The sequence below is a fragment of the Lithobates pipiens genome, unplaced genomic scaffold (assembly GCF_037356315.1).
Source record: "Lithobates pipiens isolate NorthernLeopardFrog02 unplaced genomic scaffold, aLitPip1_a1.2 Scaffold_8, whole genome shotgun sequence".
NCBI lineage: Eukaryota > Metazoa > Chordata > Amphibia > Anura > Ranidae > Lithobates > Lithobates pipiens.
In genome coordinates this window covers 224598639-224626430 of record NW_027507903.1, presented here as the reverse complement: position 1 = coordinate 224626430, position 27792 = coordinate 224598639, and the positions used below count along the sequence as shown (strand labels likewise).

The following is a 27792-nucleotide window of genomic DNA, read 5'->3' as shown; positions in this document are numbered from 1 at the left end:
AGCACTGTGGTCCCACTGCTAAAAATAAAAACGTTCACTGAATACATGTCTCGCAGACAGTGAGTGGAAGGTGGCTGCTGCTGACGTATTCGGTTCCTCCCGCACGTGTATTGTACCAGTGGGCGGGACTTCCTCAACATTATATCGAGGCACATACAGAATTAACAGGCACCTGATTGACAGGCACCTGATTGACGGACATGCGCAATGATGACCCTAATGCCTTTAATCACCATACGGGCTTAGAGGCTGAACTCCGCAGTACCACTCGTCAGCCAGAGCCCCGTCATAAGTGGACTTGCAGGGCAAAAGTTGACCTGCAGACAGAGCAAGCCTCATTTCAGGACAAAACACCGTAAGGGAATATTTGTAACAACACCCAGAAGGTAGACTATATCTATCAAAGGTGCTCTAACACATTACAAAAAAGGGAGTGATATCACAAACACTATTGCACAAAGTATAAAAATAATTTTTAAATAATTTTTAAATCGTCAGAGCAACCAACTTCCACTCTACACTACATAAAAACATCCCTAAGTTTTTTTCTATTTAAAAAGGTAAAAAAGAACACACAGAGTATATTTACTTATAAAGTCTATTTAAAAATATTGAAATTAAAAGTTAATCAGCGATTCGAAGTAAAACAATTTAAATCAAACTCTATATTTAAACCCATGGGCACTGCCACCTTTCTTTCATATACCCACTATGATTTGCGATGACTGAGTTGAGTTGACTCTCTTGACCCCCCCCCCCCCCCCAAAATTTGAGGTGTGTAGGGTCTCAATTATGAAACCATTTAAAATTCTTAAAGATATTATGGGTTAGGAGTCCTTTCTTAATATGTTCGCTGATTCTAACATGTTCTTCCTACGTATTGCAAGCCACACCCGCATTCCAACATGTATACAACTCCTGTAGTCGCACAAGTAATCAACTCTTTTATTTTATGTCTTTTTAGTGGCAGCTGCCACAAACTCCTTTCTTTTCTTCATATTACCACTAGCTTGCCTACAGACTGGGCATCGCCCACATGCGTAGAATCCAGTCAGAAAAGAAAATAGCCGATTTTCTACTTGAGTGGGGGGATCAATCACTCCAGGTACCAGTCTATCCCTGAGCGTGGGTGCCTTCTTATAGATATACTGAGGCCTTTCAGGGAGTACTGGACCCAAGACTCTATTCTGCTTTAATATTGGGCAATGTCTCTGGATGATTTTCTTTCTAACTGTTTGTATTGAATGTTAGTCTAAGACTATCTTCATATTAGTGGAGGTATTTGCATTCTTATGTTATACATTAGAAACCAACACCTTCCTATCCATTTTTCTTACTGGTTCGACCTCCTCCTCCAGGGCAGATCTAACATACCCCTTCTCTTGGAATTGGGTCGACAAGATCTGGGACTGGGTAATGTAATCACCCTCTAAAGTGCTATTACGCCGTAAACGTATAAACTGCCCTCTGGGTATTTTACACAGCCATTTGGTATGATTGCAACTTCCCAGTGGAATCCAGTCAGTCTAGATGAGACCAAGTCTATACCATTGACGATTGGTCTTCTAGGTGGATTAACAGTATCCTTATGCATCGTAGGTAAAAAGTAAATTATAGGGGTTCTACAGAAAAGCGGATCTAAAAACAGGGCCTCTTTTTTATTAAGCACCTCAACCCTTGTCTATCAGGACATGAAACGCCTCTTTAAATTAAAACATTGGATCCTTAGATAGTATACTGTATGTGTTAGTATCCCCAAGCAAATTCTCCAAGAGGAGTTGCATTTTATGAATAAAATTAAACACCAACAACAAAAATATTATTTTATCTTGGACTATCACTACTGAGTGGACAGTTTTTCTTGACTTAGAAATCACTAAGGCAGGTGGTGATTTTAAGATGACCAACCATTTTAAACCGACAGATCTGAACTCTTTTATCCCATTGGGAAGTTGCCATAATACCAAATGGCTGTGTAACATACCCAGAGGGCAGTTTGTAAGTTTACGGCGCAATTGCACTTTAGAGGAGGATTACATTACCCAGTCTCAGATCTTGTCGAGCCGATTCCAAGAGAAGGGGTATGAGAGATCTGCCCTGGAGGAGGAGGTGGAACAGTAAGAACAAAATTATAGGGAGGTGTGGTTTTCTAATGTTGACATAAGAATTTAAATACCTCCACTAATGTGAAGATGGTCTTCGACTATAACATTCAATACAAAGTTTAAAAAAAATCATCCAGAGCCAATATTAAAGCAGGGTAAAGTGTTGGGTCCAGTTCTCCCTGAAAGGCCTCAGTTTATCTATAATAAGTCACCCACGCTCAGGGATAGACTGGCACCTGGAGTGATTGATTCCCCCAACTCAAGTAGAGAATCCGCTATTTTCTATTCTGACTGGATTCTACGCATGTGGGCGATGCCCAGCCTGTAGGCAAACCAGGGGTAATATGAATAAAAGAAAGGAGATTGTGGCAGCTGCCACTAACGAGATATAAAATTTAGAGTTGATTAATTGTGTGACAGGAGTTGTATACATGTTGGAATGTGGGTGTGGCTTGCAATACATAGGAAGAACTTCTAGACCATTACATGTTTGAATCAGTGAATATGTTAATAATATTAAGAAAGGACTCCTAACTCATAATGTCTCTAAGCATTTTAAATAGTTTCATAATTGTAACCCTAGACACCTGAAATTTTGTGGGGTTGAGAGATTCAAAAAACACTGTCTGATAACTCAGTTGTTGCAAATCATATTGGGGTATATTAGACTTATTAGGTAAATATACTTTGTGTTCTTTTTTACCTTTTTAAATAGAAAAGCTTAAGGATGTTTTTATGTAGTGTAGAATGGAAGTTGGTTGCTCTGACGGTTTCAAAATTATTTAAAAATTATTTTTATACTTTGCACAATAGTGTTTGTGATATCACTCACTTTTTTTGTAATGTGTTAGAGCACATTTGATAGATATATTCTACCTTTTAGGGGGTGTTTACAAATATTCCCTTACAGTGTGTTGTCCTGGGATGAGGCTTGCTCTGTGTGTGGGTCAGCTTTTGCCCTGTATGTCCACTTATGACGGGGCTCTGGTTGACGAGCGGTACTGCTGAGTTCAGCCTCTAAGCCCGTATGGTGATTAACACTGTTAGAGTCACCACTCAGCATATCTGTCAATCAGGTGGCTGTTAATAGGGCTGCTGTATGTGCCTCTGTATACCGCTGAGGAAGTCCCGGCCACTGGGACGATGCGCGTGCAGGAGGACCTGAATACGTCAGCAGCAGCCACCTTCCACTGTCTTTGCGAGACATATATGTGGTGAACGTTTTTATTCTTAGTACTGGGGTCACAGTGCTCTGCTTGTGAGTAAAATCTTTAATAAATCTTTTAATAAAATGTATTGGGTATACAGAGAGCACAAGCACGTTTCATTTAATCTTACATGGTACAATGAGTTTGTCTAAGCACCATTGATTGGGAGACTAGATGAGCGATTTGGAGCAGTGAAGCGGTGGAGTTTTATTATTAGCTGGATCTCTAGAAAAACATTTACACTTCTACTTAACCCCTTGTTAAGGGAAGGCTTTTGTTGACCTGTAAGCTCAGTGGGTCCATTGTGCAAGGTGAGCAGCTTGTATTACTGTCAGTGGCGGTGTTTTCATGAATCTGCACAAGATTGAAAAGTATTTACAAGCACAAGTGATCACAGCTGAGGACTAGGGATGAGCTCAGGAGTGTTTACATGGAACACGTGCAGAGCCCGCCAGGAAGTCAGTGCAGAACTGCGCTAATCACAGGCAGCGAGACATTTCCTGATCTCTGCAGCCACACATCGGGGCAATGTCTCGCTGCCTGTGATTAGCGCAGTTCTGCGCCGACTTCCTGGTGGGCTCTGCACGTGTTCCATGCGAACACGTCTGAGCTCATCCCTACTGAGGACTCTTCTTACTTTTCCTGTTTTCTCGCTCATATGCATGGACTTTCTCCATAAAATTTTATTATTGTCCTTTATTAAATGTAAGAACTTAGCGTTTAGTATATGAATTTTTAGTTTAATAGAGCTGCACTACTAATGATTTGAAAAGTTTTTATATTGAGGATTTTTATTTTGACCTTGAGTGCTACAGCAGCTTTATAGGTTAGGCTATTTGTTTGCACTGATTGAATCTATTTCCATTATATCTATAGGGAAGTTAACTGCTGGACTAGTAGAGTTACTAACCAGCAGCATCTGTGTGAGCAGCCAGGATGATTCTCCATGTTTCTCATTTTAACCGAAGCCCTGATAAAGAGGGAGTGTTTTCTGGCCCCCTAAAGCACTTTATATTTTAGTGCAAACCAATAGAGACGTGCACGGTAGAAAATGTAGTTTTGATTTAAAGCGGGAGTCCACCGGGACTCCGCGTTTTTTTTTTTTTTTTTAAAGCCAGCAGCTACAAATACTGCAGCTGCTGACTTTTAAAATAGTGACACTTACCTGTCCAGCGCGCCCGCGATGTCGGCACCCGAAGCCGATCTCTAGATCGTCTCTCGAGTGCTGCCGCCACCATCTTGGGTATGGGTATCAGGAAATGGAGCCTTTCGGCTTCATTTCCCGGTTCCCTACTGCGCATGCGCGAGTCGCGCTGTGCAATAAGGACGGTCCCCGCTGCCTCTGGGATCTGTGTGTTTCCCAGCAGGCAGCGGGGCACTTGCGGAAAGGGGCGGGCACTTGCGGAAAGGGGCGTAATCTACGCCCCTTTCCGCAGAGAGCTATCCCGGAAGTGGGTGCAGATACCTGTACTGTACAGGTATCTGCACCCCCTCCCCCCTGAAAGGTGCCAATTGTGGCGCCGGAGGGGGGGGAGGGTTCCGATGAGCGGAAGGTCCACTTTAGGGTGGACCTCCGCTTTAAGTAAATTGTCATAAATATGTTACAATGCTTCATTTTCTGAATGTTTTCATTTGTTTCAGGAAAGTATATATTCTTCTGCATCGATTCATATCTTGAGTAGTTTTGTTCTTTCGTTATTTTAGGAGGTTGGCTATATTTTAACGTGTTCATTTGGGAGACTATTTATGCACACTGAGTCATCCCTGCTAGTCCAACCCACAATGCGAAATTAAATGAAACGATGTCGACTAAAGTCACGTACACCCAAAAGTATCAAATGGAACTAATATAATTTCATATTCATTAGTTGTTATGGATCCATCTCCATCCAACCCAAACGCAATAAGTAGGAATTCTCTTATTTTACTTTTTATACCTTACAGTATTTATTGCAATAGGTTTCCATTTCATATGTTGTGCATTTTTTAGAATAATGAAAAATGTTAATGCAAATAGAATTGGCTTATTATCCAAGAGTTAAAGACTACCGCGCCGCTCTCATCCCATTAAAACAAATGAATTCTAATTAATACGTATTTATTCATTGTTAAGTTTCCCCATTCCCAACTAACTTTGTTGGGCTGCGCATATACAAATTAAACAAATGGTATCTAAAGTTCAACCCCAAGACAAAAAATCTTATTTAGAATATGCTTGCTACTAAAAATGAATGCATCCAAATCAATTTGAATCATTTCTTATGTTGTGCAGATGCTTCAAACATTAACAAAAGGCTCACACTTGTGTTACTTTTGTGATTCAGATACATCTGAATCTCTGAATCATGCAAATTTCAGCCAAATTTCGATGTACAAAACATTTTTTTTTCCCTCCAAACACAGCAAGTCGAGTTAATGCCAAAGAGCTCAATTTTGGTCTCATCTGACCACACACTTTCTCCCAATCCTTCTCTGAATCATTTAGATGTTCATTGGCAGACTTTGGACAGGCCTGTACATGTGCTTTCCTGAGGGAACATTGCGTGCGCTGCAGGATTTCAATCCATGACAGCATATTGTTACCAGTGGTTTGTTTGGACTGTGGTCCTAACTGTCTTGAGCTCATTCACAAGCTCCTCCCGTGTACTTCTGGGCCGATCCCTCACTTTTCTCATGATCATCTTTACCCAATGAGTCAAAATCTTGCATGGAGCTCCAGACCAAGGGCCACTGATGGTTATGTGTATTTCTTCTATTTGCGAATCCAACAGTTGTTTCCTTCTCACTAAGCTTCTTGCTGATAGTCTTATAGCCTATTTCAGTCTTGTGCAGGTCTGCCATCTTGTCCCTGATGCCCTTTGACAGCTCTTTAAACTTGTCAATGATGGTGAAGTTTGAATGGAAGAGAGAAATTCTGTGGATAGGTGTATTTTATACACATAACGAGTTGTCATTAGAAGCACCTTCAGGACTAATCTGTGTACCACATGAGCACATACTGTAGCCAGCTTGTGGGATCCAGACTTATTGTTGGTTGGTAGGGGATCAAATACTTATTTTACTCGCTGAACTGCAGCTCAATTTTATAACGTTTGTATCGTCTTTTTGTTTTTTGGATTTTTGGTTGATATTCTGTCTCTATTATTTAATCACTTAAGGACCTCTCCACATACATTTACTGTGGCAGGGTGGCCCTTAAGCACAAAATCGCGTACCTGTGCATCATCGCTGTTGTCGGTTCTGGGGCATGCACGCCGCTGCACTCACGCTCTGGTAGGACACAGCAGGAGCCAATCAGCGGGTCGCCGCCCACCTGTGATGGTTCAGAGGAGAGACAGAACAGCAGTCTGTAAACAAACAAGGCAGACCGCCGTTCTGTGATGGAGAAAAATGGAGATCTCGTGTTTCTCGAAAAAACACGGATCTCTGTTTTCCTCCAGTGTCATTCCCCCCCCCCCCCCCCCCACAGTTAGAAAGCACACCCTAGGAGCACACTTAAACCTTTGATAACCCCTTCCTTTTCAGTACCATTTTTACAGTGACAGTAAAATTTGTTTTAGCACTGATTACTGTATTGGTGTCACTGGTCCCTAAAAAGTGTCACTTGGTATCAGCTTTTTCTGCCGCAATGTCGCAGTGACACTAAAAATCACTGATCGCCACCATTACTAGTAAAAACAATTAAAAAAAAGTCCATAAAAAATGTCCCATAGTTTGTAGACGCTATAACTTTTGTGCAAAACCAATCAATATACGCTTATTGGGATTTTTTTCTTTTAAACCAAAAACATGTAGCAAAACACATATTGACCAACATTTAGATTACTTTTTTTTACTGGATGTGTGTTATGGCAGAATTTTTTTTTTTTCCTCAAAATCGTTGGGTTTTATTAGCACAAAAAATAAAAGGTGATCAAATTCCACCAAAAGAAAGCTCTATTTGTGGAGGGAAAAAAGGCATAAATTTGTTTAAATACAGCATCGCACGACCAAGCAATTGTCAGTTAAAACAACGCAGTGCCTTATCGCAAAAAAATGCCCTGATCATGAAGGGGGTAAAACCTTCCGGAGCTGAAATGGTTAAAATACGCCTATGATAAAAATTATAGACCTTTCATTTCTTTGTAAATGGGCAAACTTACAAAATCTACAGGGCATGAAATACAAATTGTCTCCACTGTATAACCTTATGGGAAGATTGCTGTTGAAAGTGTTATTAAAGGAAAGTTTAATAGGGGAAGGAATAAATGTCATGCTTACCTGCTCTGTGCAGTGGTTTTGCACAGATCACCCCCGATCCTCCTATTCTCAGGTCCCTCACCAGCGCTCCTGGCCCCTCCCACCTGCTAAATGCCCCCAGAGCAAATAGCTTGCTCTGGAGTATGCTTGCTCCCGAGCCGCTGCTCTGTGTGTCTATTCACACACAGAGCTGTGGCTCGGCCTTGCCCCCTTTCTCTCCTCATTGGCTCACTGGCTGTGATTGACAGCATTGGCTGCTGCCTCAGCCAGTGAGGAGGAAGAGTCCCTGGAGAGCACATTGTTGGATGAAGGTAAGAAACCTGGAGCTTTTAGAACCACTTTAACGGTCTGACAGCTGGGTCTCTTAAAGGCAATAGGTTTATTTTAGAAGTGTCCTACAATATTTTGATCTAACTTGTGCTTCTTTCAGAAATTAAAAAGAAAGTAGAGCTGACTTTATGCAAATGCTGTCAATGTGATGGGGGATACTATCATTCCCCGACTACTGTACCCTGAGGTAGCAGCTAATCAAGTATGATCTGTGCTTGATTAGTTGGAGGGCCGGAAAGACAATACACTTACTATTTATTTATTATTTGCTTTAGGCTAGATTCACATATGTCTGGTGTGAATTTCCACTCCTTTTTTTTCACTGCGAATTTCCAAAGCAGCTGCTGTCCAGCAATTCAGCCCCAATTAAGATACGGTTCTGTAGAATATGCATGAGTTGTATTTACATAGCTGTGTGAGGACCTGGGGGGTGGGAACAGGAAGTAGGAAGTTATGAAGCGAAACTAGAAGAAATAGGTTTTACATGTGGCTCTCTGCTGACTGGAATAAACAAGTTCTTCACAACGTTCGTCCGATGACTCATAATTGCTTCTACAAAGTCTACATGGTGACAGAAGTGGAATCACTGAAACCTCATCGCTCAACTTCATACTGCATCATACAACCCCTAATCTTTGATAATGACATTGCTAACAACTGGCTGAAATTCAAAAGAGAATGGGTTGTATACAGCAAAGCAGGACTCTCAGACAAGTCAAAGGTACATGCTTGCACTCTAATAATTTTTGCTGGCTCAGATGCACTAGATAAATGAGTCATTTAATTTTCAAGATAATGAGAATGGAGAGGACCGTGATGTGATGATATGCTTACCACAGCATAATGTGATAATAAGCAGACATGCATTTAACAGCTTCCTGACTGGCACACACCGAAGCATGTCGGCAGAATGGCATGGACAGGCACGTGGGCGTACAGGTACGTCTCTTTAAATGTGTCACCACACCATCGCGTGCGCGCCGGCGCTTGCGCACCAGTCGGGACCTCCATGAGTCCAATAGCGTGTCCCGTGGACTCGATCGTTGCGAGGATACCTGTGATTCTCTCACGGGGAGGAAGAATGGGGAGATGCTAAAGTAAACAAGTATCTTCCAATTCTGCGTAGCAACAGTGACACTAATCTCTGCTCCCTGTGAAAACACAGCCACGCCCCCCACAGTTATCAACACACCCCTAGGACACACTTAGCCCCTACACTGCCATCTCTTGGTTAAACCCTTCACTGCCAGTGTCATTTACACAGGAATCAGTGCATTTGTATAGCACTGATTGCTGTATAAATTACAATGGTCCCAAAAATGTGTCAAAAATGTCCGATGTGTCCGCCATAATGTCACAGTCACAATAAAAATCGCTGATCACTGCCATTACCAGTAAAAAAAAATATTAATAAAAATGCCATAAAACGATCTCCTATTTTGTAAACGCACAAACCAATCAATGGCTTTTTTTTTTTCTTGCCAAAAATATGTAGTAGAATATATATCTGCCTAAACGGAGGGGGAAAAAAACTTTTTTTTGTACATTTTTGGGGGATATTTATTATAGCAAAAAGTAAAAAATTTTTGGGTGCCACGTCGCATGACTGCGCAATTGTCAGTTAAAGCGACGCAGTGCCGAATCGCAAAAAGTGGTCTGGTCTTAAGCCAGAAAAATGGTCCAGTCTGAAAGTGGTTAACGTGATGGTTCAGAAACCTGATGAAGGAATACAATCCTATGTAGCCAACAGATGAACTGATACGTGACAGGATTGTATGTGTGTTCTACAATGATTCAGTTCAGGGAGAAAGATTTAACATTTCTGAAGCCATCAGAATATGTATTATGTTTGAACATTCTGAAAGGGCCACTAATGAACTAAAAAGAGAGGCAGAAATGTTTGTGGTGCAACAGAACACAAGACAATGCAGCAACTGTGGTAGTGAACCTGCTACTGAGTGCAACAAGTGTCTGGCTTTTAACAAAATGTAACTCTTGCAACAATGGAATCATTTTTCAAAGTCCAAGCCTCAAAATAGAGGTGCATGGATGACACCATTTAGTCATACTAAACAACAAATTGTGCACAGAATTAATTAACTGGAATTTGATGCTCACCAAAATTGTTTTCATTGTGAAACTGTAGACCTAATTGCAAATGAGGGAGAAGTATTCACCATACTCTCAACAGCATGCAACAAACATGTCAAGTTGAAAATTGACACTGGTGCCAAATGCAATGACATGTCCTGTCCTTATCCACATTGACCCCAAAGCTGAAATTGATCAGTCAAAATAAACCTGATGGCTTATGGGAGTCAGAAAATTCAGACACTGGGCACTTCTACCTTGGATTTATCAGGGGGCAAGCTGCTATTCCACATTGTGGGTAGAAATGTTAAGAGCCTGCAAGGCTTACCAGACAGCATGCGCTTAAATCTAATACAAATCAGCCCAGGAGTACATGCATAACAACAACGGGCTCCTGCGATAACTGCTTGTAAGGGCTTCTTTCGAACTGACACTGTTGGTAAGCTTCCAGTCATGTATCACATGGCACTGTCCGCATATCCATTGATCCCGTGCACCTCAATAAGGCTCGCCTGAGGCCTTCTCACCCATTAAGAACTGTAGAGCAAGTGATTGCTGACATGCCACAGGCAAAGGTCTTCCGCATCCTGGATGCAAAATGTAGATTCTGACAAATCCCTCTGGATGAGGAATCCTCATTACTCACAACATGTATGACCCCCATATGGGAGACACAAATGCTTACGGTGGCTATATAGAATTTCAACTGGAAGCAAAGTCTTTCAGAGATGTATGGAACAGCTCTTTGCTGGACAGCCATGTGAAATAGTCGTGGATGATATCTTAAATATGGGATCCTCCCTTGAACATGACAAATGACTTGAATGTGCACCAGACCGTGTCAGAGCCATCAATATGCAGCTCAACCCTACCAAATGTCGCTTCAGGGTCTCAGAGGTGCCATATGTTGGGCACCTCACAGATAAAGGTGTCAAGCCTGACCCAGAAGACCAAAGCTATCCATCAAATGCCTTTTCCAGAGGACAAACATGGATTACAAAGGTTTCTTGGCATGACCAATTATCTCTCGAAATTCAATCATCACTACAGTGAGATAACATCTCCACTCCGACAACTTCTACACCAAGATGCCGACTGGTGTTGGACTGAACAACATGCTGTTGCTGTGGATACATTGAAAGCACAATTAAATAGTCCACCTGTCCTACAGTGTTTTGATGTGCATAAGCTGGTGATATTGTCTGCTGATGCTTCCCAGCATGGTCTTGGTGCAGTCTGTCTTCAAGAGGGGAGGCCTGTGGCTTTTGCAAGAGCCTTCTCTGAGACTGAAACATGCTATGCACACATTGAGAAGGCATTATTGGGACTAGTATTTGCCTGTGTAAAATTCCATGATTAAATCTATGGCCACCCTGTGACTGTGAAGAGGGAACATCAGCCACTCATAACCATGCTGAGAAAACCCCTGCACAAAGCATCTGCGCTCATCCAGCGAATGATGTTAAAACTTCAATGCTACCACCTGAATGTAATCTATAAATGAGGCTATGTGTTGCGGATACTTTTTCCCGTGCACATCTCCCCACTTCTAAAAACTCTGGAGCTATTGAGGATTATGATGTGTTGGCTCTGGATGGGGTGTTGTCATCCAAAAGGATTCAGGGACTAAAGCACAAAACACAGGCAGATGCCACCTGTCAGCACCTCATGGACATCATTCTTAATGGGTGGCCTGGCTCCTTTAAGGTAATCCCACATGATATCTGACCATTCTACTCTGACGGATGAATTGACAGTGAATGATATATTAATCCTGCATGGTCAGAGATGCGTAATTCCTCACTCTCTCTTCAGAAATACTACTTGACACGGCTCCATCAAGGTCACCCTGGTATTCCACTAAGCAACGGGCATGTGACACCATGTTTTGGTCCACTATATACACTGACATTGAAAAGTTTCCAGATGTGTCCTATATAATGCTCTGACAGCACCAGATAAGAGAACCTTTAGCTCTTCACCAAATACCTGACAGACCATGGTCTATTACAGCAGCTGGCATATTTCAGGGTTCAAACAAGGATTACCTGGTCTTGGTAGATTCGTACGCTTGCTGGTGGAAATTTGATGTCCTCCCAAACACTTCCAGTAACAGTGATCAGGACATTAAATCAAATATTCTCAGTACATGAAATTCCCTATCAATTGATGACTGACAATGCAACATCATTTTCAAGTAGAGAATTCAAGAACTTTGCTCACCAATGGGATTTTCAGCATGTCACTAGCAGTCCCAATTACTCGAGATCCAATGGTCTTGCAGAGCATAGTGTTAAGAATGGCCAAGCATCTTCTAGGGAAATGTCAGGGCTGAATAGGGCTGTACGCAGCCCTATTCAACCTCCATAACACACCTAGGGATGGCATGCCTTCTCCAGCACAATGTTAACAATCACCACGACCCAAGACTCAGATTCCCATGGTCCCATTCCAGCTCCTGCCAAGAGTTGAGACTGATGTTCAGGCTGCTTTATTCAGCAAAAAACAAAGAGAAGCCATGACAAATCAGCCAGACCCCTTTCCCCTCTGGAGCCTGGGTGAGTGGTAAGGATGGAGACAACCCGTGGGTTTGACAATATGGCCACAGTTCATGGAAAGGCCTGCCAACCAAACAGCTGTCCATTCTGATGATAGGACCTAAGTAAAGAACCACCGTCACCTCCTACATGTACCTGAATCATACTGTACTGCTGCTACCCATGTGCCTTTGATCACTTCAGGACCCAAAGTACAGCTGTCACAACCTACCATTAAAATTATAGACTGATCATATTTTTGTCAGTGGGCAAACATACAAAATCAGCCGGGGATCAAATACTTTTTTCCCTATGTCCATGTGGTATGTATGTATACATGTATGTATTTGATCCCCTGCTGATTTTGTAAGTTTGCCCACTGACAAAGAAATGATCAGTCTATCATTTTAATTGTTTGTGTGTGTGTGTGTGTGTGTGTGTGTGTATGTGTGTGTGTGTATATATATACAGTATCCCACAAAAGTGAGTGCACCCTCACATTTTTGTAATATTTTATTATCTTTTCATGTGGCAACACTGAAGAAATTACACTTTGCAACAATGACCCTGAAACTGAGCTGCGCATGGTGGCCAAGACCATACAGTGGTTTAACAGGACAGGTTCCATTCAGAAAAGGCTTCCCCATGGTAGACCAAAGCTGTTGAGTGGATGAGGTCGTCTTGGAGGTGTTTGGGGTCGTTATGTTGGAATACTGCCCTGCGGCCTAGTCTCTGAAGCGAAAGGGATCATGCTCTGCTTCAGTATGTCACAATACATGTTGGCATTCATGGTTCCATCAATAAACTGTAGCTCCCCAGTGCCGGCAGCACTCATGTAGCCCCAGACCAGGACACTTCCACCACCATGCTTGACTGTAAGCAAGACAGGCTTGTCTTTGTGCTCCTCACCTGGTTGCTGCCACACACTCTTGACACCATCTGAACCAAATACTTTTATCTTGGTCTCATCAGACCACGGGACATGGTTCCCGTAATCCATGTCCTTAGTCTGCTTGTCTTCAGCAAACTGTTTGTGGGCTTTTTTGTGAATCGTCTTTAAAAGAGGCTTCCTTCTGGGACAACAGCCATGCAGCCCAATTTGATGCAGTGTGTGGCGTATGGTCTGGTCTGAGCACTGACAGGCTGCCCCCCACTCCTTCAACCTCTGCAGTAATGCTGGCGGCACTAATGCGTCTATTTCCCAAAGGCAACCTCTGGATATGATGCTGAGCATGTGCACTTAACTTCTTTGGTTGACCATGGCGAGGCCTGTTCTGAGTGGAACCTGTCTTAAACCGCTGTGTGGTCTAGGCCACCATGTGCAGGTCCGTTTCAGGGTCTTGGCAATCTTCCTATATAGCCTAGGCTATCTTTCTGAAGAGCAACAATTATTTTTTTCAGATCCTCAGAGTTCTTTGCCATGAGGTGCCATGTTAAACTTACAGTGACCAGTAGGAGAGAGAGCGATAACACCAAATTTAACACACCTGCTCCCCATTTACACCTGAGACCTTGTAGCACTAATGAGTCACATGACACCAGGGAGGGAAAATTCCTAAATGGGCCCAATTTGGACATTTTCACTTAGGGGTATACTCACTTTTGCTGCCAGCGGTTTAGACATTAATGGCTGTGTTGAGTTATTTTGAGGGGACAGCAAATTTACACCGTTATCCATTGTAGCAAAGTGTCATTTCTTCAGTGTTGTTGCATGAAAAGCTATAATAAAATATTTACAAAAATGTGAGGGGTGTACTCACTTTTGTGAGATACTGTAGATACTATTTTTTTTTTCATTTTGTCAGTAAAAAAAATATATATATATTTTTCGTAAAGCAATTATATTCTGCCATGTGAAGTCAGGAAGCTTTTGTTAAATTCTATTTTCCCACAAGTAATTTTTCTTCCCTACTGCCAGACTGCACTTGAAAACGTTTTTAAATGTGTGCAGTGGAGCAGAGTCAGTAGTACAATCCTATTTTTTTTTTTTCTCTTAATCAAGGATTGGAAGTTTTTTATTTTTCAGTAATTCAGAGTTTCTTTACTCTACAGGCATACCTCACTTTTAAGTACACAATGGGGTTTATTTACTGAAGCTGGAAAGTACAAAATCAGGCTCTCTTCTGCATAGAAAACAATGGGCTTGCAGGTTTTATTACCAAAGCTTAATTGAACAATCTGGGTTTAGAAGCTCAATGGTTTCTCTTGTCCTGGGCTGACGAGGTCATGCGGCGTACGTGAGAGGGGAGGGGCCTAACTGCGGCTTCCACGCGAGCGGATGGAGGAGGACCTGCCTTGCCGTCCGGAGCTGAGCGCAGTGAGAGAGCGCGGCGCTCCGTAACGATGCCTGTTCTTATCCCATCGCCCGCACTCGAACGTCCGCTCACTCGAGCCTAAGAGCTCCCTCAGCGGGACTCGGAGGAACATCGCCGGCAGACGACACGGAGGATCTCGCCGGAGCGGACGGAGCCCCTGGTTCTCCCCCCCCATATTCACCCACCAGACGCCTCAGCGCTGTGACATCCTTGTGAGCTGAAGAGCCTATTAGCACAGAAGTCTACAATCAGGTCAGACCCAACCATCTCATTTATTCGGATTGTTATACAATGATCGGTTAATGACCAGCTAAATACATTGTAGCAGCAATTCAGGAGTTAAACAGGAGTGCCTGCACTAATAGGAAGCCTGTAGACTTATGTTACAAGAAGTGGTAATGTGCATCTTTAAAACACGTGTCCTGGAGTAAACTTGCTGGAGGTGGCTGACGGACTTGAAAACTATGTAGAGCTCTGACAATTTTTATATGCTAACTAAGCCATGAAAAGTACAGCCTTGAACTCTGATACATTTTGGATGTGTGCGTTTTTTTTTTTTCCCTCCCCCTCTTTTTTGGTTTGCGTCCTCTGTTTGGCCTGAATTAAATCAATGATAACCCAGTTTAAGGGTTACCTCTGTATTTAAGGCTGGAATAGCTCAGACTTTATGCCTCTGTATTGAATGAGAGGAGAAGCTGGGGACGACAAAGACTGAGTGCCGCATTAGGATTCCCTTATCACAGGAGGGATCGGAGGTTTCAAATATAGTGTCAAGTAATCCCTCTGTACTAGAAGACTACTCCTTTAGTCCCTTGAACATATCTTTGCTGGGGGAACATACTAATGGAAAAGGGGGTTCTCCTTTTGTTTTTTTCTTTGATATCTTTGGCCCTTACTGGTTAAGCCTTGGACATATAAGGGAGATACTCGGGGTTACGGAGAAGACCAGGTGATCTCTCCCTTTGCAAACTGTGATCAGAGCGCGCCATTGGTGGATCAGTAGTGAAGAGATTGTTATCTCCTAAATAGGTCATCAGCGAGCTCAAAGGAAAGGAGTATCCTATTTTTGTTTTGCCCCCTGGTACTCTCCATGTAATCTCAAAGTTTACTTCCCAGTTTCAACTTAACGAAAGGGAATCCTGGGGAAAAGAAGGACAAAGAGGGACAACATGAGGGGAAGAAACCCAAAAGCTAATGACCCCAAAGCCCCTAAAGAGAGCCTAAATACAAGCTCGATCCAGAAGTACCTTAAAGAAACAAGCCAAAGAAGTCCCGGCATGGGAAAAAAACAGCTGGGCAAGCGAGAGAGGAGGAAGGAGGCAGGAAATTCAACTGGGATACAGGATGACTCTTCCAGTGAGGAGATAGAGCCAGATTTGGAGGGTAAAAATAAGGCGCAGGCTACCTCTCAAATACCTACAAAAGGTGAAATACAAGAAATGTTTATGAAACTGGAAAATACCATTAAGGCCGAGATTTCAACCGTAAGGGCGGATATGGGTCACCTGTTAAGGAGGTTAGAAGAAACAGAGGAATTAATGGGTAAACAGGCCCAGGAAATACAGGAGTTAAAAGCGCAGACTAAAAAGATGCAAGAGGCTCACAGGGACATCTTATACAGATTGGAGGAACAGGAGAACCAGAGCAGACGTCAGAACCTGAGGATTAGAGCCCTACCTGAACAACAAGGAGAAGACCTTGGAACAAAAATGGGGAAGATATTTAACCCTATACTAGGAAGAGAGGAAGGCAAAGAATTAAAGATAGATCGTGTCCACAGAGTGAGGAAACCTCCAGGACTAAAAGTAGAGGTACCTAGAGACGTGATTATAAAATTTCACCTTTATGAGGATAAAGCCAAGATTTGGAGCAAATTAAGAGGACTGCCCTCTTTACAATATGAAGGGACAACTCTACAAGTCTTTGCAGACCTTTCTGCTAGGACCTTGGCTCGGAGAAGACAACTCAAACCTCTACTGGAACAATTGAGAAGTGCAAATATAAGATACTCATGGGGGTTTCTGACAGCTCTGTTAGTTCAGAGAGAGGGAAGGACTATCAAGTTAAAGTTCCTGGACGAACTTGAGGTCTTTTGTAACAATCTGGGAATCTTACCTCCCAAGATCCCCCGAGACTCTGGTGTAATTTAATGACAATAGTCGTGGGTTAATAAGGAGGGGAGGAGGAGGATGTTAATTTTTCTTGCTCTGGTTCTTTGGTTCTTTGGTTGTTTTTTTTCTTTTGGTTTTTTCTCTGGTTGGGGGTGGGGGGGGGGAGAGCTTGGGGGGGGCGGGGGTGGGTTGGATAGGAAGAAGGACGGGATGGGCTGACCCGGGCTCCACCACTCCTTGTCTGGAGAGGGTGTCCCTTTTCCCCTAGGGGTTGGGGGATAAGGGGTGCAGAAGTGGAAGACCGCAGTTGGAGTCACACCCTAGAAGGTATTGCTTGTATTGGGGAGCTGTGCCCCCCAATGTCAAGTATAGGCCAGGATTGGGCCAGTGGTTGGGGAGGGGGGTGGGCGGAGGGATGGGGGGGGAGGGGGGAGGGGTGGGAGGAGAAATGCCTTGCAGAGGAGGAGACCGAAAGAAATGTGGAAATCTCGGGTAGATTAAAAAGGTGTAGATTAAGCAGGTCATCAGTCTGTCTTGGATGACCGAGGTAAAATTTATGTCATACAATGTGAAAGGATTAAATTCTCTTAACAAAAGGTACAAACTTTTAAAGGAACTTCAGCATTACGGAGCAGAAGTAGTATTTTTTTTGCAGGAGACACACTTATCCCAGGATACGAATATTAAGTTATTTTCAGATAGCTTTCCGACTTGGTTTTATGGGGATTCCCCAATAAGGAGGGCTAAGGGAGTGGCAATCGGATTTGAGAAACATACAAGATTCATTCTGCTCGATCGGCTGACTGACCCTGAGGGCCGATATTTGTTCCTCAAGGGAGAACTAGGAAAGAGGATATTTACTCTTGCAAATGTATACTGTCCAAATAAAAATCCCTTAGGATTCATGAAACAGATCTTACGGAGATTAGCAGATTTTAAATCTGGTGATGTAATCCTAGCAGGGGATTTTAATTTCTGTATGGAACCAGTCATGGATAGTACGTCCCGTGCAAGAGGGAGGAATGAGAGGACTTTGAAAAAAATTAAACATCGCCTGAAGCAACATCAAATGATGGATGTAAGGCGGATTCAACATGAAAAAATGAAAGACTATACTTTCTATTCCCCTGTGGACACATTCCAGGCTGGATTACATACTGGTGGACCACAGGTTGTTGGAGGATGTCGTTGAGACAAGGATAGGAATAGTTTCTCTGTCGGACCATTTTCCAGTGTTAATGAAGATGAGGATACCTGGATTATATAGACAACCTTTTACTTGGCGATTAAATGAAAATCTCCTACAGGACAAAGAAACCTTAGAGATAATTCGGAAAGAATTAGAATTCTACTTCTTGACGAATGATACAGGGGAAATTTCGGGTGCCTCCCTATGGGAAGAACATAAAGCATACATCAGGGGTATCCTCATTTCCATAGGCGCAAATAAAAAAAAAAGTTAAAATACAGAAAAGGGAGAACTTGATAAAAGAAGTTCATAGATTAGAACAAGAGCATAAAAAACAAAAGGTCCAACAGCAGGAACTCTTTCACCTATTGCTCAACAAGAGAGAGGAACTTAAGGATCTCATGGAGCTGGAAGCAAGGAGGGCACAGGAGGGGCGAGTCAGAGAGAGACACTATGGGAAAGATAAAACCGGTAAATACCTAGCGAGACAGTTAAAAGGGAGGAGGGGGATTAACTTTATTGATAAAATACAGGATAAGAACGGGAAGATGGTCCATTCTTCAAAGGAAATTGCAGAGGTATTCAGGCAATATTACAATGCCCTGTATAATGTAGGCCAAAAAGGGGGGCATGATAAAGGGGACAAGGAAATTATTAAAGAATTTTTGTATGATACCAATTTACCCCATTTACAAGAGTGTGATAGATATAATATAGATAGACCTATTACAGAGGAGGAAATCTATCAAGCGTTAAAGGACACGGCATCGGGCTAAAGCCCGGGTCCCGACGGGTACACGATTATTTACTACAAAAAATTTAAGGAGTTCTTAGTCCCCAGAATATGCAAATATATGAACGGATTAGGCATAAAATATGAAATGAAGGCCGAGGCCTTGCGGGCCTCGATCACGGTAATACCGAAGGAGGGAAAGGATCACTTACTTTGCTCTAGTTATAGGCCAATAGCATTATTGAACGCGGATACAAAATTATTCGCCAAAATACTGGCGTCCAGGCTGAAGAACAAGATGTGCGAATTAGTGCACCCTGATCAGGTCGGATTTATACCCGAGAGAGAAGACAGGGATAATGGTGTGAGGGCATTACTCCTCCTCCAGGCCCTAAAAAACAGTGGGTCCCCAGGTCTATTCCTGTCTATAGATGCTGAGAAAGCATTTGACAGGGTAGACTGGGGACTCATGATAGAAACGTTGGAAGTCATGGGTATAGGCCTGAGAATGATCCAATGGATCCAGGTACTCTATAACCATCCGCAGGCCTCTGTAAAAATTAATGGAGAATCCTCTTCTCAATTTCAAATGGGAAACGGTACTAGACAGGGGTGCCCACTGTCCCCACTTCTCTTTGCCTTATCTTTGGAGCCGTTACTGACTTTTATCCGAAATTACCAGGATATAAGGGGGATCGGGTTGGGAAGGGACGAACATAAATTAGCCGCTTACGCAGACGATGCTCTTTTTTTCATTACCAATCCTAGGATTACGATCCCGAACTTGCTGAGGGCGTTGGAAAAATTCGGCAAAATATCGAATTTGAAAATAAACCTCGACAAGTCCGAAGTTATGAATGTCAATATTAGTAACCAGGAAGAAGAGAAACTCCGGGCAGAATTCCGTTTCCCCTGGCGCAAGGAGATTAGATATTTGGGAGTTTTTCTTTCGGATACCATAAGGAAAATATTTACGAATAATTACATCCCCTTACTCGATTAAATAAAAAGAGAAATAAAAAAAATCTCAACATGCCCCCTCTCCTGGTTAGGACGTATCAATGCAGTTAAAATGATATTGGTCCCGAAGATCATATATAAGTTTCAAATGTTGCCCATTCCGCTCTCTCAGGCCTATTTTAGATTAATGAAAAATATAATTTCGAAGTACATATGGCAACATAAAAAGCAGAGAATAGCCTCGGCTGTGTTAAGCAGGGGGAAAAGACAAGGGGGATTGGCAGTCCCGGACTTAAAAAGATATTACAATGCAGTGGTTTTGTCACGCGTAGTGGAATGGGCGAAAGAGGTAAACGAAAAGAGATGGGTGAGTGTAGAGAACGCAATGAGTCAAGCACTTTTAGGACGCACAATATGGAATCCTCCTCAGTTCAGGTCCATCGGACCAAAAGCACATGAGATAACACGTTTAGCACTAAAGATTTGGGATCGTACACATTCACAAAATAAATGGGGATATAATTCACCCTTGATTTTTCTTAAAGAAAATGATTATTTCACACCTGGTAAACAGGAGGTGGGGGGTAACTGGATAATGAAAGAAAACGCACAATTAAAAGATATACTAGTTAATGGTAAAATAGCCCCATTTCAAGTACTGTGTGCGGACACAGAACTTATGAAGATGGATGTATGGCGGTTCCTCCAGCTAAGTCATTTCATCTCAAACTTACCTCAGCCAATCCGTAGTGAAGAGGAATTGAGACCTCTGGAGCGGCTATGCCTGAGAGAAAAATAAAAAAAAAACATAACCCTTTTATATAAGATTCTCTCAGAGGGAGATGAGCTGGAGGACCCGCCATACATCCAAAAGTGGGAAAAAGAGTTGGGGTCACTATGTAGCACACAAATCCGCAATAAGATATTTAAATTAATTCACTCGGGGGTAGTAGACAATAAGCTGATAGAAACAAACTACAAGTGCTTAGCAAGGTGGTACGCGACACCCGATAAAATGGCCAAATATGTAGTAGAGCAATCTGCGGATTGTTGGCGTGGGTGTAAAAAAATTGGGACCATGGCCCACATTTGGTGGGACTGCCCCATTATTAAAAATTACTGGAGAAAAATCTTAGAGATAATAAAAGTAGTAACTAAAAAGGAAATTAGAGAAGATCCGTGGACGGTCCTATTTCATGGGACAGACGAACCCATAAAGCAATATAAAACCTCTTTAATTCCCATACTGCTAGACACCGCCAAAAATCTAATCCCAAAAAAATGGAGAGAAAGTGTGAGCCCCAAAATATCGGAATGGATTTTCCGTATAAATGAAATACAAAAAATTGAAAATTATAATGAAGGGGACGAAGCCCTAACAGTAGATGAGGGAGGCTTAGATAAATGGGCCTCGTGGGAAGAATTTAAATTGTCTTGGAGATATGTTGAGGAAATTACACAATAAAGACAAGAAGAAATCAATACCCGGTTAGAAACAACGGTCATAAATAAGAAACCCATTTGAAACCTGCAAGGAAAGGGGGGGGAGGGTAGGGGCAGGGGGGGTAGGGGAAAGCAGAGGGGTATTTAATATTAGGATGGTGTAGGTTTTAACCACAAAGAAATTAAGGAATGTTTGTATATATGTGTAAACAAGGTTTTTTCCTTTTTTTCTTTTTTTTTCTTTTTCTGGTTTGAAATTGTTCTAAATACACTCTGCTGGAAGAAAAAAAATTTTTTTTGAGATAAATAAAGAATAAAAAAAAAAAAAATAGCAGCTTCGGCTCTTCTGGCAGGTCTGTCCGCAGGGTTTGGGAGTGTGTCTGTGGGGGTGTTTGGCCGTTCTTCCGGAGGCGCATTTGTGAGGCCGGGCACTGATGTGGATAAGAAGGCCTGGCACCAGTCTTCGCTCTAATTCATCCAAAAGGTGTTCTATTGGGTTGAGATCAAGACTCTGTGCAGGCCAGTCGGGTTCCGCCGCTCCGGGCTCGCCCGTCCATGTCTTTGTGGACCTTGCTTTGTGCACTGGTCCAAATAATTTGGTGGAGGGGGGTACAGTTTGTGGGTACAGTTTGGGGATGGCGCCTTCCTTTTCCGACATAACAGCACACCAGTGCACAGGGCAGGGTCCGTGGATGCATGGATGGGCGAGTTTGGGGTGGAGGAACTTGACTGGCCTGACCTCAATCCCTCACGGGTGCGCTTCTGGAGGAGTGGTGGATCATTCCCGTGGACACACTCCGGAACCTTGTGGAGGCCTTCCCGGAGGAGTTGAGACTGTTATAGCTGCAAAAGGTGAGCCAACTCAACATTGACTCCTACAGACTAAGACTGGGATGCCATTAAAGATCATCTGTGTGTAAAGGCAGGCACCCCAATACTTTTGATAATATAGTGTAACCAATAGATCCATAACACTCCCTCTTTCTCCTTTCTTTATTTGCACCCCCAATTCCCAATTTTGAATGGAAACCATTTTTACAGGCCCTAAACTAAAAGGCCTTCTCTACGCATATTATACTGTTGCGACATAGAGTTTGCACCCTTCAGGTCACCACATAGAACTCATTCGATTGACTTACCTGAGCTCTCCTGATTTTTTTTTCTTTCTTACCTGTTATGTTATTATTAATGATTTCTGGTGCATTGTACTATATTCAGCTATACCTTATTCAGTGGAAGTACTTAATAGAGAAATGTTAAAAAGAGATCACAGTGAGGCTTGGGTGGATTTGTTTAAGGTAACCATTTATGCTGTAGATTGTAATACATGACTATGGACTAGTATAATTCTGCCATATGTTAATTTTACCTGTGTTGTGTAAGAGCAGAACTTGTATAAACATTTTATTTGCTGTATTCCGACATGAATAAAAAAAAAAAAAAAAAAAGAAGCTCAATGGTTTCTATGCAGAAGTGAGCATGATTTTGCACTTTCCAGCTTTAGTAAATAAACCCCATTGTGTACTTAAAAGTGGGGTATGCCTGTATTAGTCCAACTTCAAGCTGGCAACCATATAGATGCCTTTTACATTCAAAATAACTTTCCCAAATAGGTGAAGTTGGTAAATTGGTCACATTTGTCAATATACTAGAATTCTCTCATCCCATTCCTTCTCATCTATCATCCTTTATCCACCCTCATCCATCATCAATCATAGATGATTAATAATAATCAGTGACTAGCTTAGAATTCTACATGAAAACTGGGAATTTGGGGTACATAAATAGAAAAATTCACACATCAATTATGAACTCTACAGATGACTTCTTACATCAGTCAACATTAGGTCCTCATCAATAAATGATAGCTGTACATCATAAGCACCCGTGTCAGTGTTAATGGTTTGGATGGCTTGGTTTGGTAAAGTAAGTTGGAAAATAACACTGGCTGGATCACCAGGTGAAAATAAAGGGGAAAAAATAACTGAGTCACCGTATCTAAGAATTTGTGAGTTGCAATATCATACATTTTTGTCTTTGGGTTTAATACCACCTTAAACAAATACAGATTTGATGTGAATATGAGCGTGGAATTTTCACACACTTTTCACAACCTATTTGGAGCTACAACCTGCTCTAGTAGCTGATCTTTGACCTGCTGTTTTCCTGCCCAGTGATTGTTTTTAGGATGCTTTTCAAGAGATGCATTGCAAACTGTTTGCAAGAAAATTTTTGTTTTGTTTTCCTAGCTCTACCATCATGGTGGTATTGCTAATAATACATCTTGAATACTCTTTACCAGAAAGGAAGGGTGTGTGATGTGGACAAGTTATTATAGGAAACCTGTGTAGGTCTAGGACAAATCTTTTTGGAAAAAGTCACCCAAAGGTGAACTTTTTTTATTCTATTTTTTTGGAAATGAAGAACTCTGCTGATATTGAGGCGGTTGAAATGTGGATATTGGTAATGGTACACTGGATACAGATCATAGACAGAGGGAGGTGGTAAAGTGATTAATGAACAAGGCACATACATTGGGAGGATATAGATGAAGATTAAAGTTCAGATGTGCAGCGTAAGGGGGGTGAATGATTGATATACAGGGCACATATGGAGGAACGATGGAGATCAGATGTTCAGGAGAGGAAAGGTGTGAAAGAATTAATTGATCTTGCTGACTCTTTGATCTTGTTTACATCAGAAAAGAATGCATGAATGAATCGGTCATTTTATTAGTTCCAGTTTCTCCCCTTCGTCTGTTGGTAGAGGATGGAGAGGATTATCAGATGTAAACACAAGTCTCTGTACATCTCTCTGACCAATAACAGCTATCACGTGGTACATAGCCTCTCGTATTGGTTCTGTACTCAGACTGAGAGGGGAACCATATGAGCACCACTCAGTTATCAGTAATTAAAGTGAACCTTCCAGCAACAAGGCAAAAATTAATTCAGCTCTGTATGTTGACCCTAAATGACTTTAGAAAAAGCGAGGTAGGCATCCTGTGTGCTAATTTCTGAAGTAGCATTTATAAATGCAAAAATAAGCAGCTACCGATCCCCAGCTTAAAGCCATACAATTGGTACAAAAAGATTAAACTATTTAAATAGGAGTTCAATTCTTTAAATATTCTTAACTAGCAGAAAAACCCGGTTCACACTGTTGCAACTTATCATGTGGTTTGCGACACCTAGTCACATGACAAGCCAAAACACATTCATTTTAATGGGTAAAATCTATATCAATGTGGCTCAAGTTGGAGCAACAAAGAGTCCTCCACTACTTTTATCTGATTTTGGTGCGACTTGAGTGCCCTAGACTGCAATGTTAAATCACAATAGTTACAAGCAAATGACTTTGGGGTTGCGGCATCGTGAACCAAGCCTAAAGGATTTAAAACATGTCCTTACTCTCCTCTTGAGTTGCATGTAATTCCTTCTCAAAGATTACAACAAAGACTCTAAGCAGTGTTTCTTAACTTTTTTTTATTTTATTTGCAAAATCTTGAGGCACCATAGTCTAAAATGTAAAAAAAGTTATGTTATCAATAGTAAACCTATACCCGGGTTGATGCACACAACCACCATGATGAAAGTAACGTCACATCAGATTACCCTCTCCTTACGTCAGAGGTCTACCTTTCACGTCAGTACCACCTATACATCTGAGACCCTCCTATGCATGAAAGCCCCACTATGACCATAAAGTTCCCCATAATGGAGTCCTCTCATCATAATAGAGTTCCCTAAACATAGAGCCCACTAATCGCATAATTCAATTATCATAGAACCCCTAATCACACGGTCTGCTCTTTGCATCATAGCCCTATGTTTTGGCTCCAGCAGCATGGCAGAGGGCGGGAGATGGAGCAGGTCTGGAGAAGGCACACTTTCTTCCTCTCCTGAATGCTTTGGGCAGTCCTGCATATGTCGGCCCAGGATATGTATCGTGTGTTTCCATGGTATGGTTAGACCATTTCCCAAACCATAACCATGAATAACAACATGGGGGAGATTTGCTAAAACTAGTGCTCTCAGAATCTGGTGCAACTGTGCATAGTAGCCAATTAACTTCTAACTTCAGCTTGTGCAATTAAGCTTTGTCAATAAAACCTACAGTAGAAGCTGACTGGTTTGTATGCAGAGTTGCACCAGTTTTTGTACTCGAGTTTTAGTAAATAAATCCCCATGTGTTCTAACTTAGTGTGTCATTGGTTGTTATGGCACTGATGGCTGGCTCGTCCACACCATGGCAACTCTTAAAACTCATCCAGGGCAACCTGGGTCCCTTGCTCACAGCGTGTCGGCTTTGAATCAGTTTAGAAACACGTGCTGTGTGTTAACACTAGAGGGATGGCAGGATGCTAAGATTATGCTCTCATGAAAAGTTGAGCTGTCAGTTCCTTGTGTAGAATTTGAAAATTAATTTCTCCAAAATGCCTATAGCCACATACAGTGGTGTGAAAAAGTGTTTGCCCCCTTCCTCATTTCCTGTTCCTTTGCATGTTTGTCACACTTAAGTGTTTCGGAACATCAAACCAATTTAAACAATAGTCAAGGACAACACAAGTAAACACAAAATGCAATTTGTAAATGAAGGTGTTTATTATTAAAGGTGAAAAAAAATCAAAACCATCATGGCCCCGTGTGAAAAAGTGATTGCCCCCTAAACCTAATAACTGGTTGGGCCACCCTTAGCAGCAACAACTGCAACCAAGCGTTTGCGATAACGTGCAATGAGGCTTTTACAGCGTCCTGTAGGAATTTTGGCCCACTCATCTTTGCAGAATTGTCCTAATTCAGTTACATTAGAGGGTTTTCAAGCATGAACGGCCTTTTTAAGGTCATACCACAACATCTCAATAGGATTCAGGTCAGGACTTTGGCTAGGCCACTCCAAAGTCTTCATTTTGTTTTTCTTCAGCCATTCGGTGGTGGACTTGCTGGTGTGTTTAGGATCATTGTCCTGCTGCAGAACCCAAGTTCGTTTCAGCTTGAGTACACGAACAGATGGTCGGACATTCTCCTTCAGGATCTCTTGGTAGACAGCAGAATTCATAGTTCCTTTTATCACGACAAGTCTTCCAGGTCCTGAAGCAGCAAAACAGCCCCAGACCATCACACTACCACCACCATATTTTACTGTTGGTATAATGTTCTTTTTATGAAATGCAGTGTTCCTTCTACGCCAGATATACTTGGACACACACCTTCCAAAGAGTTCCACTTTTGTCTCATCGGTCCACAGAATGTTGTCCCAAAAGTCTTGGGGATCATCAAGATGTGTTGTGGAGAAATTGAGACGAGCTTTGATGTTCTTTTTGCTCAGCAGTGGTTTTCTCCTTGGAACTCTGCCATGCAGGCCATTTTTGCCCAGTCTTTTCCTGATGGTGGAGGCATGAACGCTGACCTTAACTGAGGCAAGTGAGGCCTGCAGTTCCTTGGACGTTGTTGTGGGGTCTTTTGTGACCTCTTGGATGAGTCGTCGCTGCGCTCTTGGGGTAATTTTGGGCGGCCGGCCACTCCTGGGAAGGTTCACCACTGTTCCATGTCTTCGCCATTTGTGGTTAATGGCTCTCACTGTGGTTCGCTGGATTCCCAAAGCTTTGGAAATGGCTTTATAACCCTTTCCAGACTGATAGATCTCAATTACTTTCTTTCTCAATTGTTCCTGAATTTCTTTGGGTCTCGGCATGATGTGTAGCTTTTAAGGATCTTCTGGTGGACCTTACTGTGTCAAGCAGCTCCTATTTAAGTGATGCCTTGATTGTGAACAGGTGTGGCAATAATCAGGCCTGGGTGTGGCTAGAGAAATTGAACTCAGGTGTGGACAACCATAGTTATAGTATGTTTTAACAAGGGGGGCAATCACTTTTTCACACAGGGCCATGATGGTTTGGATTTTTTTTTACCTTTAATAATAAACACCTTCATTTACAAATTGCATTTTGTGTTTACTTGTGTTGTCCTTGACTATTGTTTAAATTGGTTTGATGTTCCGAAACACTTAAGTGTGACAAACATGCAAAGGAACAGGAAATGAGGAAGGGGGCAAACACTTTTTCACACCACTGTAGGTGAACAAGTGCTTGTTTTAAAATGCTTTTTACTGCTTGTCTTGTACATGTAAATACTTTTCCTAGTGCATGAGCAAAGGTTCGCTTGTACATTTTTCTTTTTATTTTAGCAAATGTAGAACTTTTTTGGTAAAGACTAAGTATGTATTTACAGTAATAAAGAGATTTACTGTCAGGTCTGTGAATGTCATGTGAACAGCTGCCCTAGCTAGTACCTATTAACTACTTGCCGACCTGCTGCTGTCATTATATGGCGGCAGGTCGGCATGTTCCCGCGAGCCGTCGTAGCTTTATGTCGGCTCTTTTTAAGTGGGATAGCAGGCGCCCACTGCACTGTGGGGGTGCTGATACTCGTGGCCAACCGTCGTAATGACCACCGGCCATGAGTGATCGCTTGCACAAGAGGCAGCACAGGGATGTGTGTGTAAACACACAAATCTCTGTTCTGTGAAGAG

At 42.2% G+C, this 27792-nt stretch overlaps 1 protein-coding gene across 1 annotated transcript in view; it reads left to right on the top strand.

Annotated features, from left to right (window-relative positions):
* NELL2 (neural EGFL like 2) overlaps window positions 1-27792 on the top strand; it is a 438239-nt gene that overhangs the window by 121245 nt on the left and 289202 nt on the right. The window lies entirely within an intron of this gene.